Source organism: Chelonia mydas, chromosome 3, assembly GCF_015237465.2.
Source record: "Chelonia mydas isolate rCheMyd1 chromosome 3, rCheMyd1.pri.v2, whole genome shotgun sequence".
In the NCBI taxonomy this organism is placed as follows: Eukaryota; Metazoa; Chordata; order Testudines; family Cheloniidae; genus Chelonia; species Chelonia mydas.
Window position 1 is genome coordinate 166,514,920 of NC_057851.1, and position 8,009 is coordinate 166,522,928.

At 39.5% G+C, this 8,009-nt stretch overlaps 1 long non-coding RNA gene across 1 annotated transcript in view; it reads left to right on the forward strand.

Annotated features, from left to right (window-relative positions):
* The window catches only part of LOC122465205, a 320,257-nt gene extending 312,934 nt beyond the window's left edge, over positions 1-7,323 (forward strand). The window contains exon 3 of the long non-coding RNA XR_006289873.1: positions 7,210-7,323. This is a non-coding gene — a long non-coding RNA (uncharacterized LOC122465205). The remainder of the gene's footprint in view (positions 1-7,209) is intronic.
* The last annotated feature ends 686 nt before the right edge of the window (positions 7,324-8,009 follow it).

Consider the following 8,009-nt stretch of genomic DNA (forward strand, 5'->3'; position numbering starts at 1 on the left):
TAAAACAGTTGGGAATCATCTTTTGCTTATTTGCTAGTTAAACTTTTATAAATAATTATCAGAGTAGTTGTGTAAAGGGATATCCTGCTAAATCTCAGAGTTTAAACACTCATAAATCTGTGTTCTGCTAATTTAGCTACAATGCAGTTGAAACTGCAGATGTAACATCTGCATATTATTTTTGGTCATGTTAATTAGTTTTATTGCTCTGTATTTGTGCCTTGGTAGAAAAGATTCTTGTATATGGAGCTTATCATGCATTGATCTTCAAACTCATTTTACAGTTAAATGAGTCAGCTCAGCAGATTAGCTCAGCCCAAGGCTTCCAGATAACTGTTGGCTAAATACACTGAGTAATATTGTAGGGATGGGACCGGGGGCCCTTACTGAAGTTGAGAATAAGACTATACAGTGTACACATAAGCAATGTTCACTGAAGTTTTATATTTTTATGGTGAGGGCTGCAGTGTTACAATTATACAGGTCACAGTTTTGTAACTCAGGTAATATATTGTTACATCTCATTGAAGCAATTGAAAAAAGACCATAATTCTATATGTACAAGCTACTGCTTAACACTTTGTTCAATGTCCTTTCTGGGTGGTCAGAGAAGTTCAATGTAAACATTCAATTGACCCATAGATTCCTACAATGATGTCTTTATTGTGTAAAACTACTAAAGAATGTTAAGCCACTTCATTCTAATCCAATTTACAAAATGATCCTATAATTCCTTAAAATATGGAAATCCAATTTTTATAATAATGTGAACCATCTTATAGAGTAATAGAAACCTGGAAAGGGGGTGGTGTTGGTCTTTGCAATACAAATCCTCAATCAGCCCATTAAAAACCGTTTTTAAACTTTACATGTAAATAGAAAGCAATGAATAAATAAATACATCATCAATTATAGACCATTTCAAGAGCCCAGTCCCTGCAAACACTCACATGTGAGTAAGACAAGGTGGGCAGGCGGTAATATATATTTTTTTTAATGAAGCATCTTTTGTTGGTGAGAGAGAGAGAGAGAGACAAACTTCCACAGAGATCTTCTTCAGGTCTGGGAAAGTTTTTTTTTCTACCAACAGAAGTTGGCTTAATAAAATATATTGGCTCACCCTCCTAGTGTGTCTCATATCCTGGGACCAACCCAGCTACAACACTATAAACAACATGTGAGTAATTTCATGCACATAAATAATCCAAGTGACAGCGATGAGACTACTCATCTAAGTAAAGTTACTCACATACTTCACAGGGTCAAGCCTGAAGATCCCATATTAATAAAGGTTACTTTGTGGTTTCAGGCACAGTCTTGAACAAGATGTGTGGTGTACGAGCTGCGCTACCCCAGGAGGAGTAGCCTAAGAAGACATGGTGACTCAGAAGACACCTCTGAGGCCCAATTCCTCCCATGCTTTCTCTTCTTTGCTCTTGTAAAACAGTAACTACATTACTATCCCCGTTCCCGTCCCACACATGCTGTCCTGATTCAGCTACTTGGGAAAGGAGTAGCAGTGGTGGAGCCGAAGTTTTGCCATTCTCTGCCCTCCTCTACCCAGTGAACAAGTAGCCCTCCTTCTGAATGGCTAGACTCAAGGTCCATAAAGCTCATGCAGGAGTGCAGCGGCTTTATTACTCCCCCTCACATCCCTGCGTGGGTGTGTTGTCTTGGATGTAGTCTAGACCCTCTCCTATGGTACATTGTTAAAAGGGCTGAGGCCTGGCATCAGTTTCTGTGAGAACAATTAGCACCCACAAAATTTGCACCCATATTTTTGAACCCCATTTTTACTGCAGGCGCAAAGACCACAGAAGGGACTCTGCCCTTGAGAAAATTTGAACCCACTTTTTTTGCACACACACAATGTATTTGAGACGTACATCTGAGTAACTGTGTTTCTAAGTCGCTGATTTGTGCCTGCAATTCCGTAAAGATGTGAGTATTCAGCTGCATTCCTGAAATCCATTTTGCAGAGGTTACTTTTGTGGGCTGCAAAAGAGAGAGAACTCTTTTTTTTTTTTTTCCTTTCCTAATTTTTGCCCTGTATGCATCCAGGAATATTTATCTACTCAATGCATGACAAAAATAAATAAATAAATAAACTTGGCCCTCAGGCATACAATTAAAACCCTATTCAACAACCTTGCTATTCATGACAGCACTATAATTAACAGATTTGCCTAAAACAAACCTAGCTCTTTCTTCTCCTTGAAAGTGATAATCAGCACGTTCTGATCAGAATATCTCCTTATGATTAGAAGCAGATGTTAATCCTCTGCAGGAATAAATTTTAACCTTGGAGTAATCAGATTAGATCAGTCTGGGTTGTTTCAGGCTTGTCATGTATCATGTAATGTTAAATATCCAACAGAATCCTTACAACTTAAAGCCTAGCATTAAATCTCTTCTGCCTTAGCAAACTTGCAAACACAGGTTCAACTTTATGAAGTTAAATAAAAGCTTATTTTATTCATGATACCAAGATGATTTATGGCCGCCAATTAGTTTTTATGGCAGACACCTTGTATGGGGTGAATGTCCTTCCACCTTGGAGGTATATTAGATATAGAGCTAGGCAAATAATGGCTTTTTGGTTGGCTGGCAATTATCAAAAATTGTGTGTGTGGGGGGGGGAACGGTCAAACTAAAACAATTTTTTTTTCAAAACTTTTGGTGAATTGAAAAATTGGAAAACATTTTGAGGCAGGTCAAATGAAATATTTTGTTTTGTTTTTAATTTTGGTCATTTCAGCAGAAGCAAAGGAGGATGAGATTCACAGAATGGGGGAGGGAGGAAGAGTGACTACGAATTGTTGCTGTGAGTGGTGACTGAGCCAGGAAAAGAGAGTGAGAATGACTCGATAGCCCAGGTGTTAGGGTACTCTCCTGATAGGTTAGAGACTCAAGTCCCTGGTTCAATGACTATTAATTAGTGATAGGAAGTGGAACAGCTTCAATATGAAAGGCTGAGAGAGCCCTGTACCAGAACATCACTTAACTCAGTGGCTATGGGCATCTCCTATAAGGGAGAGATCCAAGTTCAAATCTCTTCTCCTGAGTAGGCAGAGGGGAATTGCACCAAGACCTTCTACATCACAGTTGAGTGCTTTCACCACTGTTATAAAGAGGGCACTACCACATTATGCAACCATTTTGATTTTCAGTTATGCGAAAAGTATCGGTAAACTCAACATGAATTCACAAATAGTTGCAGGTTGAGTGAAGGTGCATTTTTTGGTAAATAAATTATTCGCCAAAATTTTTTGGCCATCTCTAATAGATCAACTTCCAAAGCAAATTGCTGGGAGAGGAAATGGTTTCAAAATAATTTTACTGGGGATGCAAATTAGTAGTCCTCGTGGTCTGCAGCATCCCAGGTAAGCAGCACGTTATCTTCTCACAACAGTGTAAATCAAGAATAGTTTCATTTACATCAATGGAATTACAGTTTTGTGAAACCTGAGTAATGAAAAGAGAATAAGTCCCCCTTACTTCAACTTCTATTGTCTATGGATAGCTCTATCCTCTAATAGCTACATTTATGGCCAAATTGTGTCTTCAGATAAATGTTTGAGAAGAGAATTGACCCAATGATTGCATCTTACTGTAGTTGCTCATTTTTCTGTTGGATAGGGTGAAGCACTGTATGATTTACCCTCTCCAAAAAAGGGAGTCTCTTTTGAAGGTATTCTGTTTCCTCTGCCTGGCTTTGATATGTTTCATTTATCACTGGGTCTGCACTTTTGTGGTCAGTTTAATAATGCTCTGTAAGTGCACTTTTTTCCCTCACAGCTAGTGGAGAACAGACAAGAGACTGACGCTGCTAAATTTAGTGCAAGAAAATTTGTCACATTTTTCAAAATGGTTATTTATTCTTCCTGGGAACAGAGTTAGGCCAATGATGAGCACTTTTGGAAATTCCACCATATCATTTTACTACCCCTTCCCAGCAGGAAGTGCAGTATGTTGACACATCCTCAGGCCAAATTAGAGCTGGTGGTGAACATTAATCTGGATCCACAGAGCTCTGTGGGAGCATAAGCTGAAAATTGTCTAGCTCTCTTAAAATGTCAGAGACCCTGCTCTGTAGGTTTTCTGGGACAGGAGCCTCAGAAAGCATCAAACCTTAGTGGTGGAAAAGTGGTTCAGATGTCCCTGTGTACAGATAACCTGCCACTATACATAGTCCCTTGAACAAGTTTTTCCTACTTTTAATCAGAACAGGTTGGGGAGGGACAAGTGTGCTGTCTTAGGGTTGCTTAAACACACACTAATATTTAGTTGGGTGGGCTGGTAGTGCCATAATTCTAGTGTTTACTACAATTTGACCATGCTGGTGATCTGTCTACTCAGGGAAAATGAGCACAATTTATTCATAACAAAATTAGGCAGAAGTTGAGAAGTGTAATACAATATATAATTCAGATGTCTAGATATTACTATCCATCATGGTTATAACACGCCCCTCTCACAAGTTAAGGTTTATTAGGAAGAGCCCCATGATTCAAAGTATAGGAGATGTTTAGGGGGTGTGCTATTTTCTTGGAACCAATAATGCAGGGCAATTAGAATTCTGTTTTTCCAGGAGTGGAATCTATTATTTTCTTTGTTATATGTTCTTCTAGGGTAGTCTGTCTGTAGACTTCAGCTCTCATACTGAAACATATATTGCCGGTTTATGACATGTCTCATTGAAGTAACGACTAACAGACTAATTAGCCATAGGAGTTCAGTTAAGTCAGTCATAGACTTTAAAAGTCATGTGATACCACTGGATTTGAATGAAACCATAATAACTCAAAACCTGTGCTTGAACGGTGACAGGAAAACAATGAAAAATACTGCAATGGAAATTGCAAATTAGCACCTGCATGACAGGAGTATTTTGTTAAGAGATGGAAAAATGGAGTTTCCAAATCACCAGTGTTAGTTTTGATATTAAATAAGACTCCTAGGAACGGCCATCCTGGGTCAGACCAGTGGTCCATCTAGCCCAGTATCTTGTCTTCTGACAGTGGCCAATCCCAGGTGCTTCAGAGGAAATGAACAGAACAGATAATCATGAAGTGATCCATTCCCTGTCTCCCATTCCCAGCTTGTGGCAAACAGAGGTTCAGAGCATGGTTTTGCATCCCTGCCCATCCTGGCTAATAGCGACTTACCTAGTTCTTTTTTGAACCCTGTTATAGTCTTGGCCTTCACAACATTCTCTGGCAAGGAGTTCCACAGGTTGACTGTGCATTGTGTGAAAAAAATACTTCCTTTTGTTTGTTTTAAACCTGCTGCCTATTAATTTCATTTGGTGACCTCTAGTTCATATGTTATGAGAAGGAGTAAATAATACTTCCTTATTTACTTTCTCAACACCAGTCGTGATTTTATAGAACTCTTACATATCCCCCCTTAGTCATTTCTTTTCCAAGCTGAAAAGTCCCCGACTTATTAATCTCTTCTCATATGGAAGCTGTTTCATAACCCTATTCATTTTTTTCCCTTTTCTGAACCTTTTCCAATTCCAATATATCTTTTTTGAGATGGGGCAACCACATCTACATACAGCATTCAAGATGTGGGCATACCATGGATTTATATACAGGCAATATGATATTTTCTGTCTTGTTATCTATCCCTTTCCTAATGATTCCCAACACTGTGTTCACTTTTTTGACTTCTGCTGCACATTGAGTGGATGTTTTCAAAGAATTATTCACGATGACTCTAAGGTCTTTTTCTTGAGTGGTAACAGCTAATTTAGACCCCATCATTTTATATGTATAGTTGGGATTATGTTTTCCAGTGTGCATTACTTTGCATTTCTCAACCATTAATGTCATCTGCCATTTTGTTGCCCGGACACTCAGGTGTTTGCCAGTTGTAGTGGTGAACATAGTATGACTGAGCTATGTGTATGCAATGTTTTGTAGCAGTGTCTGTGCCGGGATATTAGAGAGACAAGGTAAGTGAGGTCATATCTTTTATTGGACCAACTTCTGTTGGTGAGAGAGACAACCTTTTGTGCTTACACTGAGCTCCTCTTCGGGTCTGGGAAACTTACTCAGAGCATCAAAAGTAAATACAAGCTTGTTTTGCATAAAAAGTTAACACACATTTCAGGGTATATGGTAGAGTAGAATTATCAATAAGATAATCAATAATCATTTTACTCTGAGGTGCAGTCAGATCTATTATGAATGTAGGTGCTTTCAAACATTTGGTGTGTTGAGCATCAATGTCTGTACTAGAAAAGGGGAAAGAGGCAGCACTTACAAGGCTGATGCAATAAATAAGGGCTTGATTCTCAAGGATTTAGGTGTTGCAGTGCCTAACTTTGAGGTGCCAGGCCACCTAATGGAATTCACCACTCTGAGTTAGGTGTCCAGGGTCTCCACACAATGCAGGGTGATAGGCACCTAAGAAGGGATTCACAGAAGTCTGCAAGGTGAGCAGAGAGCTGCTTATGCTACCCAGTAGGAAATGCTGAGGAGATGAGTGTGGCCAAAGCCCTGCCACTCCAAGGAACTTAGGCACCTGTCTCCATTCAGGATTCACAACCATGACCCCTCTCCTGGAGTTAAGTACCTAAATCAGGTCAGTCTTTTATCCATTAGCTCCATGGTTGGAGTATTCGCTCACACTGTAGAAGCCCTAGATTCAAGTCCCTTCTCTGCCTCATGTGGAACAGTGATTTCACACTTGTGTCATCGTCTTGTCTCTTGTGGGGGGTTACATGTGCTTAGAGCAGGCCTACTGGATTGTGCCCTGCAGGCAAGACAGGGGAGGGGGGAAACCTAGTTTATGAATCCCTTCTGGGCTTAGGCGTGAGATAGGAGCTGAGCTGGTCAGTGGTCTCAGGACTTAGCAGCTGGGCATATGCACAGCTACCTGAAATTTAGGGGATTTTAATATCTACAAGGTTTAGGTGCCTACAGGCTTAGGCAGCTGCTGAGTGGGGGTTCTGTGGATATCAGAGGCACCTAAGTGCGCTCATCGCGAGTAGAAGTAGTGTCCAGTTGTAAATAATATTGTTCAGTGTTGGTGTTCATTAGGGTCACACCTACGCTACAGGTCCAGCCTTGTTTGTTTGTTCAACCTTATTCATGACACACTCAGTTAAGAAACATGGTTGAGTATGCAGCTTCATTCGTGCCATGACTGCGTGTCAAGTGGGTTTGAATATCCACACCTACCGTATTGTCTCGCCAGGTTTGCATCAGAGTATTCTAAGAAGCTCTGGGAAGCTATCCCAGACTGCCTCAGCCTGGAACACATCCACATAGACATGGGAAAATGGGAAAACAGTTTACTGAAATTTCTAAGGTATGTCCATTTTACCTGGTTCAAAATTGACCCAGTTTTCATGAACTTTTCCACACTATTTTCACCATTTTTATCAAAATCTTTTTCGAAATTTTCCATTTACTGTATACCCATTTTTTGTAAGAAAACATGGAGATGTATCTCTATTACACCTAGTCATATATGAATACAGCTAACCAGGCATTGGAAGCAACATAATATACTATAGAAGATATATGAATGGATTGTGGAGGCTCTCTTTAATGTTAACATATTTAAATCTTTTTTTGGCTACCAAGTGGTTATTCTATCTGATTACTCATTGGTATCTGGATGCTATTTAAACTATGCAATGGAAATAATTTCTACTGAAAGTGAAACAAGTTAATTTTGGATCTACATTGGGTTCAGAAAAATGTAAACGTGCTTCTCACCTCTGTAGTTTTTCAAATAATTGTCACACAAACCAATGAAAAGTTGCACAAAATGCTGCGGAAAAGATGGTGGAATTTGCTAACATGCATAGCAACAGAAAAAAATCACACAAAGTAGGCAGAATTTTTAAAGAAGCCATGAGATTAGATGAAACTTTGGAATGAAATATATAGCTGTAAACCTTTCAAGCTTGTGCATATTCCTCTGGGAAAGGTTTGTGATGTGGATCCAGTAGACTGAGAGTTTTAAATTCCAGGTCCAGCTGCCTGTGT